At 35.7% G+C, this 12,816-nt stretch overlaps 1 long non-coding RNA gene across 2 annotated transcripts; it reads right to left on the bottom strand.

Moving 5' to 3' along the window:
* Positions 1-255: 255 nt before the first annotated feature.
* On the bottom strand, positions 256-1,999 carry LOC148843917 (uncharacterized). Of its 2 annotated transcripts, XR_016103764.1 has the most exons (3): positions 1,880-1,999; positions 1,291-1,413; positions 256-1,164 (listed from the first exon to the last, which is right to left on the bottom strand). It is a non-coding gene; the product is annotated as an uncharacterized LOC148843917 (long non-coding RNA). The 2 variants fall into 2 exon arrangements; XR_016103763.1 differs by lacking the exon at positions 1,880-1,999 and having other exon boundaries at positions 1,291-1,873.
* Between the last annotated feature and the right edge of the window lie 10,817 nt (positions 2,000-12,816).

Genomic DNA, 12,816 nt, shown 5'->3' with positions numbered 1-12,816 from the left:
AAGTTATCTTTACAATCCTCGGTTTTTTATTTGTAAATTGAGTTTCCTGATTTGAAAATTTTCAACTACATTGGATTTACTATTGAACTTGGGCCCACCGAAAGTTCAACAAATTCCTAACCAAACCTAACCTGACCCAAGTTGCAAACTTGCAATTACTTCTCCACTAAGGACTGAGCCAAGGAAGAGACCGGAGCAGCAATAGTTATACACAGTCATTACATTACATTAGGCTGCTGCATTTGAATCTCGATGTGGAAATGGAATTAATTTTCAATTCAGTTTATTTGAAATATTATTGTCTCAAGACTCTCAATGGAATTCTTATGAAATCTGCAAAAAACACAGAATTGGCGACATAAAATCAATGGCTTACAACGAATATGAAACCCTTTTATATTTTTTTATTTTTTCATTTTTATATGATGGGCCAAATGGTTGAACCAGATGGTGAAGTACGGTTCAAACTGTGACCCAATGATCAATTTTGGTTCTACATTGTTCATGGTCACTGTTAGTTATAGGGTATAGTAAGTTCTAACAAGGCAAGGACTAGTCAATATGGTGAAAATTCTACCAGTTTTTTATATTGTTGGGTCCACCACCGTTGAGACCAATAGTGTGGTTCCTTTTCTTTGAACAAATAAAACATTATTTTCTTTGAACAAATAAAACATTGTTGGGTCCACCTCATACGATGATAAGCCAAATCTTCATGAATTTCTTTTCTTTGAACAAATAAGACATTATTTCTTCCATTCTTTATCTCCAGTTCTTAGCTTCTGCTCAGTGTGGTTCCTTCATTCTTTCTCCTAGCTTTTTGTTTGCTTTCGCCAACGAAGCTGAAGATAGATGGCTGACCTGTGGAGGAATTCTCTCCGGTGCCATATTTAGAGACCACAATGAATTGTATGATGTGGATTTTCTATGGAATGCCTTTTATACATCCACATAGCACCCTGGTCATCACCATTAGCGCCGTTGGCCTCTGTTTTGAGATCATCTATCTCACTTTGCTCCTTGTGCATCCCATAGAAAATCCACATCATACAATTCATTGTGGTCACTAAATATGGCACCGGAGAGAATTCCTCCACAGATTTTTTCTTCCATATCCTGTGTAAAACGTAGGTGAGATAAACAAACCAAAGGCGATGACATTTGCTGCAAATAAGTAGAAAGAAGACTAGAATTAAACAACAAGATAAATGAATCGAAACACTTTTAGTACTGCATTTACATTAAAACCATAAGAAAAAATAAGAGGGGGAGTGTGTAAGAAATGGTTACCAATAATGCCAATGATAGTTCGAATTGTGTCACGGTCAGCCATCGATCTTCAGCTTTGTTGGCGAAAGCAAACAAAAGCTACGGGAAAGAATGAAGGAACCACACTGAGCAAGAAGCTAAGAACTGGAGATAAAGAATGGAAGAACTGAGAAGAATTATGCGCTATAAATAGTCTTAAATAACAAGACTAATTAAGCTAATTGGCAAATAATGTTTAATTTGTTCAAAGAAAAGTAAAGGAAAGGGAATACTGCAGAAAAGGTGTCTGAGTTCTCTCTGAATAGACTTGTTTTCTTTAAATTCTTAAGAAAAAGTGTAAAAATGGAAAGAATGAAAAATATAAAATAGGGTTCCTTTACTCCCGGTGGAGGGGAAAGAAAGAAACCTATGAGGGGAGACGTAAAAACCTTAACCCCCTGAAAAATCCATTTACAAAGAAAATAAGCCCAACTCTAATTATAAACAAAATGCCAAGACCATCTAAGTTGAGAGAAGCCTAAATTTCCAGAGGTAATTGATTGACTATCAAAAACCTGATCCAACTAGGTTAGACGAGCCATATTCTTCAAATTATCTACCACTCTGTTACCTTCTCTTAGTGAGTGATCAAAGGCCAGGTGAAATCGATAGTGTTAGAAAAGTAATCAATCCTTTGCCACCTGTACCTGAGAGTCCAAGGAAGGTAAATTTATTTATTCATAATAAAGCATAAACTCTGAGAATAAAACACCACTTCTAGCTTACGGATACCCAAAGAAAAAGCAAGCTAGATACCATCAAGGAGAGCTTTGACCCAACACGTACCATAAAAGGAGGAAGAGGTTACAATCATCAAATTTACACAACCGTCTCCACTTCTCTCGGCATTACTTTTGGATGCACCATCCGTATGAAGTTTAAGATGGCCCCGCCTTCACGGCAGGTAGAGAGTGGGTAGGAAAAGTAAGTAGAAAATCCCGAGTGCCGAGGAGGCACCAAAGAAACCAATCTCGGGTTTAACGCTAATTTATTTTACTCCCAAGATTTCTAGAAACTTATGTTAGGAAGCAAGGATTCTTTGCATGAAATGAGAAATGAGAGGGAGTATTTATTTCTTAAAGCCTGCAAATTATAATTCTTCCAATTACCATGGAGGTGCTGAGATATTTGTCCTCCATTTTTCGATGATTCTGCTCCTTCTAAATTTTCCAAGTGATGAAAAAAATAGTAGCTGTAACTAGAAAGCTTCATTGGTTATTTTGGGGTTTAGCCACTTCACTAATCCTTTTCAGTCTAATCATAATTGGATATGTTGTTGTCAAATATGAGGCTGAAGGCAATAAGGGGATTTTTCTGGTGTCCGAGGATGATAGGTCTGACCTGTAAACAGGAAAAGAGTATGTTGGAGGGGAGGATACTCTGATTGTTAAGTTAGCCAAGTGCTTAAGAGGAGTCAGACCAGGCTAGAGATGAGGGCTAAAAGCTTAGTCCTTAATAGCCAAGAATGATTCTCTTTGGATTCTGAATGCAAAAAAGTAAGTGTTCTTACCATGAGATGAGCACCCCTTTTTATATCTAACCTTGTCTTGGAGTGGTTGGAAGCAGTTGGTGATGTGTGGCCAAGATTTGATTTGGTCGATGCCATGTGGTGCAATCTGAGGCTCGCCAAGATGGTTGATCACTCAAAGAGGTGGAGATCGAAATAGGTTGGGCAGCAAGAGCAGAGGGAGAAAAAGATTGCAGTAAAGAAGTGATCTTTAGAATTCGGCCCCTTATTTATAATCTTCCCTGGCCAGCTTCCTAATCCAATTAAGAATGAGTTTCTTGATCCAAATCTAATATTTGGATCTGGACTCTCAAGTGGATAAGACTTATCTTATCCAACTGCTAATCCTAATCATATTATAAACCCAAATTCGCTCATTTAATTAATTCACTTAAGCCCAGTTTGAAATGGGCCTTAGGCCCATTAAGTCACACTACTCACTTTACCCTTTAAATACTGGCTAGTTTAGCTCTATTTGTATGGCATGGGACCTTAGCATTGATCTACACATCAGTCACATGGGTTTAGCCCAACCTTTGTTACAATGCTTGACCGGATTGACTGCAAAACACTGTGAACCCCTGAGTCCATCAGTATGGGCTCTCAATGAGCCCAACATTTACACTAAATGGTCATTGGGTCCAGCCATCTTGTGAAGGCCCAAGGACTGCGGGCAGATGCAAGATTAGTCCATCAAGTATAACCCTCAATGGTCTTATACTTAACCTCTTAGATCTTAATGATCAAACACTGCCCAACAAGAGAGGACCTCTCCCTCGGTTGCAAGGTACAATGTTGTTGTCCTACTCACATGGATCCCACGAACTGTCTGTTTGCCATTTCTGATAATGGCAAAGAAAATTATTAGTCCACAACCTAAATTGATTCATGTTAACTACATAAAAATGGATTTTAATCTATATTCCATTTCCATTTATTCATCTTTGAGATTTTCCTTCCATCTCAGTGACAGAGAATGCGGTGTATGCCTCTGAAAATATAGGAAATCACATATAGTGCATGGATCCAATATTTCAGCTACATAACCCCACCACCTTCTGTGAAGGATCATATCCACTCATCTTATGAATTTTCCCTTTGGCCTCAGTCAGACAAGGTTCATTATCATTTTAGGTTAAACCTTTCGGTCTAGTAAGTGCTTACCCATCATATTCATGAATGCCAAAGTACCGTGAGAGAGTCATCCTTTTTAGGATAGGCCCCTCCCACATCGGTCTATGATGCCCCTATCATCTTATGAAACATTCCAACAAATTCACCAGCAAATGGATAGCCTAATTTTACGATGCAACTCCACGTTACTAATAAGCCCGTTTTCATGCTAATGATGGAATGCCTTTAGAGAGTTCATCATATGAATCTCCCTATCACATGCACTTATATTTTGCTGGAGGGTCCAAGTAATTACACCCTAATTCTTATTTGGGTCAAACCAAAGTGGCTCTTACTGACTTTCTTAAAGTCATATTCAGATGGGCCCTAAACAGGTTAGGGTCCCGCATGGTTCCTCTTGGGCTAAGTGCAAAAAGCGACTATTGATTCAGCCATGGTGTGCAAAAGAGCGACCATCGATTTAACATGGGCTAAGTGCTTATGGCCCATGTATGTAGCACATCACACATCATACATCACATGGATGAAATAATCACATAATTGATCCAATCAATTAAATCATCTATAAAACACTAAATTAATTAGGTTAAATCAGTATTAGCCCATTAAAGCCTATAACATTATGTAGGTATATGGGCTAAACTACTAAAAGCTATTCGGCCCATATAGCATTTATGCTAAATTAGGATTGGTGCAGTTTTAACTTAATAAAACTGGGTTTTTACAGGGTGGGCTGAATTGCATCTTGCAATAGGCCATCAAACCCCTAGCCCATAATCAAAATTTAGGGCTGCAAACAGTCCCTATTGAATCATAGATTTGGTCCAACCAGTTTGGTCCAATCTGGGTTAAATCGGCCTAGGGTTTGGTGTCTATTGCAAGATCCAATTCAAGATAATGATCTGAAAAATAAAGAAATTGAGCAAGACAATGAAGATCAGCAAGAAACAAAATCAGAGGGTTGTCGTGTGATAGTCTTGGATAATCTATAAACTTGCGAGAAACAAATTAATTGCAGAAAGCATAATTGATTTCTACAAATCGCAGATAGCAGATCTTGTATCTACGAAAAGTCTTCTTCTCCTCCACATGCTTCAACATTTCCTCGGATGTAAACAAATAGAAAACCCTAATTTTTCTATTATTACATCATATCAATTCCTATACAATTTGTCTACAATAAAAAAAATATTTACAAACCAAATTGAATAGAATAAAATAAATAGGGTGCACAACATTTGGCTCCAAAAAGATTTCAATCTCCACCACAAGCATAGCCCAAAATTCAAGAAGAATCTATAGAACAATTCCACAGATATAACAAAATAAAAAGAATTTATCTTTTAGATCATATTCCCAATACTGGGAACCAATTCCCAATAAAAATACAAATTGCACAAATTGGGTAGAACACCTTCTACTCCATTAGCACAAATCCAGATCTGGTCTAAATTTGGTTCAAGACTTGAACTGGCTTTGATACCAATGAAGGGAAGGGAGATCCATCATATGGATGGCCGAATCATGTAGGGTGGCTAGGCAAAATTTTAGAAAATTTCTTTCTCTCTTCTGGGAATCCTATTCCCTGATTTAGAAAATTGCATTTTTCAAGGTTCATTCTTGAAACAAACCAGACCAAATCTGAAACCAAAAGAAATCAAGTAGGGATGTACCTGAAATGGAATAGCAGTAACTCCCAATGTAGGTTTTCACGGCCAAAGAGGTTACCAAATCCACGTCCACTGAAGATGACATAGTGAATGTTGAGGCAGGATCAGCAAGAAGGGTTCTTCAGCAAGAACCTGTGATTCTTCAGCAAGAATCATGTAGGGTTGTGTGAGCATGACTTCAGATTGTTTATTCACCAAGAAACAATATCAAGAATAGTTCTTAATCAATCTAAGAGGTGGAGATCAAACTAGGTAGGGCAGCAAGAGCAGAGGGAGAAAAAGATTGCAGAAAATAAGTGATCTTTCTGTAGAATTTGCCCCCTTATTTATAACCTTCCTTGGATCAACTTCCTAATCCAATTAGGAATGAGTTTCTTGATCCAAATCTAATATTTAGACCTGGATTCGCAAGTGGATAAGACTTATCTTATCCAACTACTAATCCTAATCAGATTATAAACCCAAATTCACCAATTTAATTAAATCACTTAAGCCTAGTTCGAAATGGGCCTTAGGCCCATTAAGTCACATTGCTCACTTTACCCTTTAAATGCTAGCTAGTTTGTATCTCTTTGAGTGGCGTGGGACCCTAGCATTGATTTACACATCAGCCACATGGATTCATCCCAGCCTTTGTTACAAGGCATGGCCAAATTCACAGTAGAGCACAGTGAACCCCTGAGTCCATCAGTATGAGCTCTCAATGGGTCCAACATTTATACTAAATGGTCATTGGGTCCAGCCATCTTGTGAAGGTCCAAGGACTGTGGGTAGATGCAAGATTGGCCATTAGCTTTAACCCTCAATGGTCTTACACATAACCACTCAACCCTTAATGATCAAACACTGCCCAACAAGAGATGACCTCTCCCTCGGTTGCAAGGTATAGTGTTGCACTCTCTACTCACATGGATCCCAGGAATTAAAATCTTTTGTAAACATTTTGTAAAACAAATCTGAACACTTTGAAATCAACTATCGGTTGTTTAGGTTTCATCTGATAGAGTGCATTCCCTGATCATTCACTTTGTCTGACAAAGGGGCGTATCTTGTCACTATGATCACCCACTCATGTGAATTCTCGGACTACCCCAACATACCCAGGTTTTGACCCGGTCAAGGATCTCACTAATTGGCATATCAAAGACAGCCCAATCTAACACCTAGTGCAGTACCATAATTGAGTCTAGGGGTCATGTGTAACATTCCAGTTTTGCCCATCTGTCTCCATGGTCCAGAACAATACTGGAATTTGGTTTGGTTCAGGGTTTCAAGAAAACCGGCATTGCATGTACCTTAGGTCTAACCCTAGCAACTGAGACAAGCCACCCCAACCCACTTGGCGGCACATTAGCATCAGCCTTGGTAGGATAAATCTCCCAGATCTATCCAACGGCTATGAAAATTCTAAACTAACACGAGTTTCATAAGTGACCAGTTTAAGGGTATTACACAGAAACACACCAAAGTAACATGAATGAATTATGCACTTTATTCATTTACAGTAAATGTTAATAAGTACATCAATCTGATTGGAGCTAAGGGCATAACTGTCTAACAATTTTGAATTTGATGACTTTAACATTTGATGAATTTGATGATTTGATATTTGATATTTGATGATTTGATGATTTGATTTTGATTGATGAATTGATTTTAATATTTGACTATTTGCTGATTAATTTGATTTTAATATTTTGATATTTGATATTTGATGATTTGATTTTGATTTGATATTTGATGAATTTGATGAATTGATTTTGATATTTGATGAGTTTGATATTTGATTATTTGATGATTTGATAATTTTGATATTTGATGAATTTGATAACTGGATTTTGATAGTTGATATTTGGTGATTTGATTTTGATTTGATATTTGATGAATTTGATATTTGATTATTCGATGATTTGATAATTTTGATATTTGATGAATTTGATGATTGATTTTGATTTGATATTTGATATTTGATGAATTTGATGATTTAATTTTGATTTGATATTTAATGAATTTGATAATTTGATTTTGATATTTTGATATTTGATGATTTAACAAATTTGTTATTTGATGAATTTGATAATTTGATTTTGATATTTTGATATTTGATGATATGATGATTTGATTTTAATTTGATATTTGATGAATTTGATATTTTGATTTTGATATTTTGATATTTGATATTTGATGATTTGATTTTGATTTGAATTTGACATTTGATATTTGATGACTTGATAAATTTGATATTTGATGATTTTGATAATTTGATTTTGATATTTTGATATTTCATGATTTGATACTTGATATTTGATGATTTGATAAATTTGACATTTGATGAATTTGATAAATTGATTTTGATATTTTGATATTTGATGATTTGATTTTGATTTTGATTTGATGTTTGATGAATTTGGTGAATTCATTTTGATATTTGATGAATTTGATATTTGATTATTTGATTATTTGATTTTGATATTTGATATTTGATATTTGATGATTTAATTTTGATTTGATATTTGATGAATTTGATGACTTTGATATTTTTTATTTTTGATGATGATATTTGATGATTATTTTTTTTATTTTTGGATTTATTGATTATTATTATCACTCTTTTTTTTTTTTTTAAGAATGTTGTGGATGCATAACCTTATAGGAATGGCAAGGTCAAGGTTAACTCCGTCTAGTCATGAGATCTTACAAAACCTTGATCTTACTTTAGTCTTGTTGTAATTCTCAGAATTAGGAGGTGTATCAAACACTAAGGTAAGGTCTTTTAGAGAACTAAGGAAGGAAAAGACTTTGCACTCATATGAATAGAGGAGATAATCTACTAATGATAGGATTCCCTGGCCTACTATAAGCTAGACTCCTCTTTTTTTTTCTTTTTTTCTTTTCCTTTTTTTTTACCTTGTTTTGCCCTCAGTGCCTTGATTTGGGTTTTCACCGAGCATGGGTGTTGCCTAATTGTTGCACACCAGAGCCATTACTGGTTTTCATCCGGGCCAACAAAATTAGATCTTGCCACAACTTGATACCTTTACTAAGAGTGCCCTTTCGGGTTTTCACTCTGCCCTTTCGAGTCATGCGATTACCTGTTATTTCACTCTACTCACTCATTCTCCCATCATCGCCACAAGAGGATGGGGAGATATTTTCTTTGTCATCCGATTCCATGCTCCTATTTTTATCTTTGATTAGGGAGGTACAACTTAGCTCGGGAAGCTGAAATTCTTAAAACCTTCTAATTTTTCCCTTTTCTTCCTTTTCTCTTTTTTTTCTTTCTTTTTTTTTGGTATTTTCTTCTTCTTCCTCTTTTTTTTCACTTTTTCATTTATTTTGCATTACCTTCCAAGACTACTGGTATCTAAATATTGGGACATTCAAGGAAAAAGTCACAAAGCTCAAATGTCTGACTAGTGAACTATTATAAATGTACTGGACAAAAGGAAAGGTAACAAAAAATGACCAAAGATGGCCTCCCTTCATGTTATTCATAAAAATTGATACATGGAATAGATTACAATTTAAGCATAGTACTTTTTCACTTAATCTAAGTTGACTGGATCTAGGAGGTCTTCATCATCCATTTTGTTGTGTATTAGTGCTCCTCCAGATAACCTCTTTTTAACAATATAAGGGCTTTCATAGGTGGGAGTGAACTTGCCCCTTGTCTCTGGCTGATTCTGAATGGTTCTTCTGAGCACTAATTCACCTAGGTGCACGTCTTGGGCCGTACCCTCTTGTTGAATGCATGTGTTGTTCGCCTTTGATAAGCTTGAGTATGGGCCATAGCTCTCAGTCGTGCTTTATCTAAGAATGCCAACTGGTCATAAAGTGCTTGGACCCAATCTGTCTCTGGGATGTCCAACTCTAGTATCACACACAAAGATGGCACTCCCACTTCTGCTAGTAAAATTGTCTCCATGCCATACACTAAAAAATATGGTGGTGCCCAATTTGATGTCTTGACTGATGTGCAGTAAGCCAAGAGAGCATATGGTAACATGTCCTACCAAGACTTGTAGTAAGAGACATCTTCAGAATTTTTAGACACCAACCGTCGGTTATGGAAAGTAATCACAAGCTTCCCTAAAATTCAGCACACTTTTAAACCAAATGTGAGGCTCCCTAAAGGATCTTGCTATCCAAATTTTAAATTCGGGTGTAGGGTGAACCACACGTGAAGGGTGGTGATTTTTAGGCCAAGGAAGAGTGATGAAATCCCCACCTTATCTTATTTAAGTTGGATTGCCCTTAAATGGATTAATGAAAAGAAAAAAAATAAACAAAATAAATGCAACTAATTACAGCGCATGAACAATTATTTCTAATAAGCAATTCAGCAGTTTAACATAAAATAAAATGAAACTAATTCAACAAAAGGAACAATTAAAATAATAAAAAAAAGAAAACCTTACACATTCGCAACTAAAAAGATAATTTCAACAATTAAATAATCCTATATGATGCATGCTCTAAAACATATGAAACCCTAAATGTTGGAATTAAATGCAACAATTTTAAAATATTAATTATTTTTTTTATTTTCTTTATTTTCTTTTTTTTTTAATTTAAATTCGAACTCAAATTCAAATTCAGATTCGAATTAAAATTCAAATTTGAAATTTAGACTCAAATACGAAAATTTCAATAATTTCCTATTAACAATTTATTATTCAATTAAAAAACTAATTAAAGGGTAATTAAATAAAGCAACCAATAATTATAGCAAATAGAAAATAAAAAGAATTAATTGTGCAAAAAAAATTAACAACTAAAAAAATAAATTCTAACATGAAAAATGCTACACTAAAGATGAAACCAAAAATAAAAAAAGAAGATTATGCAGCAATAAAAAATAAAATAAAATAGACGAAGTGAATTTTTTATCTGAAAATAAAAAAAAAACCTAATAAAACAGAAATTTGATCAAAAAAATAAAATAAAAAAAAAAACTAAATCTAAAAGCAAAACGACAAAAAAATAATAAAATAAAATGGATCTATAAAAAAATTAACTAAAAATTCAAAAATCACTATTTTACCAAAGAAAGGATTAAAAAAAAACAAAAATAAAATGGGACGACATCACCTGAAACCCAATCCAATTTCTCTTCTCTTATCTTTTCTTCAGCAATCCGACAATGCTCCACTACCCCACCTTTTGCTATTACATCCTACAAAATAAAAAAGAAACAAGAATTAAAATGAGACTACAAAACAAGTAATCAAATGAAAATAAAAATAATAATAAAATAGATATAGACAAAGCAAAAAACTTGGTGTCGTCGGAAGCGTGTCGTTAACCACTTCGGATCACTAATTTTAATATTCTAAGTTTCTCCATTTCTCATAACAATTACAAACACAGTAAATGGTGAGAACGGGTCGTATCCACAAGGAAGCAAGGAAAATTTGTTACGAACTTTAGTCCAGATAAAAGAACACAAAGGGAAGTTGCAGAATCACAAAACTTTAATTAATTAAATTGGAATTCATTGAAAATAAAATTTGAACACTACTGAAAGTGAAAAGTGCATAAAATAAATAAATAACAAAAATAAATAAATAAAAGAAATTAAATAAAAAAATCTATAATCCGTTCAAAGGTAGTAGTCTCTGGATCTCTCCTTTGACCCTCGAACTTCTCGAGCTAGGCCTTCCGTCTTACCTGGCCGAATTCCAAATCTGCAAAAAAGAAACAAAGCAAAAATTAAACTGAATAAAAGTAAATTTGCAGGAAGGAAAAAATAGATTGGAAATTAAAAAACAAAAGTTAAATCTATAACTGAATTAAAATGATTGGGATCCGATTCCAAAGGTGGTAGTAGTGGCATTGGTGAACTGCAAGCAAGAACCCCTCCTCTTGCTTGTGCGTTCTCCTCTTCCTCTACCCTTGAACTTCTCAAGATCAGCCTTTCGTCTTAACTGGGGGCAGAATCCAACACCTTCTCAGGAGCCCTTGGGTCATTTTTATAGAAAATGGTGGATAAAACTAGGATTATAGAGAAAGAGGGGGGCTGCAGTTGGGCTTTAGTAGAAATATGGGTGCCCTAGGGTTTAGAATGATGGGTTAGAATGTTTCTAAGGTGATCCTAAGGCTAAGAAGAGAAGGAGAGGGTGTCCAATATTATGTAGGGTTGAGATTTGGGCGCCCAGAATTGGATGGTGGAGATTTAGGCACCTAGGGTTGAAAGGTAGGGACTAAAAGTAGTGGGTGGCAACCTAGAGTGGATGGCTGATATAGAGAATGGAATAGAGGGCTGAGATTAGTGGCTAAAGGTTGAATGGTAAGGATTAGAAGTTAGGTGGTGCTCTAGGGTTAGAATGTTAAAAAGAAAGTGCCCTATAATGAATGGTGGAGATTAGAAGGGATGAAAGGTGGACATTTAGTAGTTAGGGCAGCTAGGGTTTGGTAAGGATGAAAAGAATGACTGTAAAGGCGCCCTAGTGTTTTCTGTGGAGAGGGGAGTATGCTAATAAAGTAGGAGGGGCGTCATTCTAGGTTTAGTAAATAGGAGGCCCCCTCCTGTGCTCAGTTTTTCACAAAAACACCCCTCTCTCTGCTAGACTTCACACTAGCTTCCCAAAAATTGCATTTCAGCCTTGAATCTTCCCCAGTTTTTCCCAAGATTTGCATAAAGACCCTCAAAGGTCACAATATTGAATTTAATTGGGAAAATAGAACATTTGAACTATTCTAAGGCATAAAATACCCCTGAAACGGTGCCCGTAAGGCATCAAACTACAGAGATATCATTCGGTCACCTCGGTACAAAGCCACCTTGGCATAGAGTCACTTTGGTACAGAGGCACCTTGACACCTAAGCCAATTCAGGGCATAGGAAACAAAGTGACACGTAATCGACTCCAGAAGCTTCTCAACGGACTCCGAACCTTGGTACAAAGCCAGCTCACGCCTCATAACAGCATGTCTTATCCTCTCCCCCCCCCCCGGGTCGAGCGGTAATGATAGACTTCATTAACTGGTACATTACTCCCCATCTAAAGCGGAAATGGATCTCATCTACTCAGGGCGAAGATCCCTGAATTGTTTCATGAGACTCACGACAACTCAACTATATAAAGGCATCAACTCCTCCAGGGCCCAGGTATGCCCGATTATTTACATACAAGGTCTTTAGCATTCAAACTTTTAGCTCGCAACTACAGCAAAGATACTAACTTAAGAATCAGA

The sequence above is a fragment of the Nelumbo lutea genome, chromosome 8 (assembly GCF_056320005.1).
Source record: "Nelumbo lutea isolate HS-2025 chromosome 8, American lotus-T2T, whole genome shotgun sequence".
Lineage (NCBI taxonomy): Eukaryota > Viridiplantae > Streptophyta > Magnoliopsida > Proteales > Nelumbonaceae > Nelumbo > Nelumbo lutea.
The sequence above is the reverse complement of the archived record's forward strand: the minus strand, read 5'-3'. Positions and strand labels throughout refer to the sequence as shown.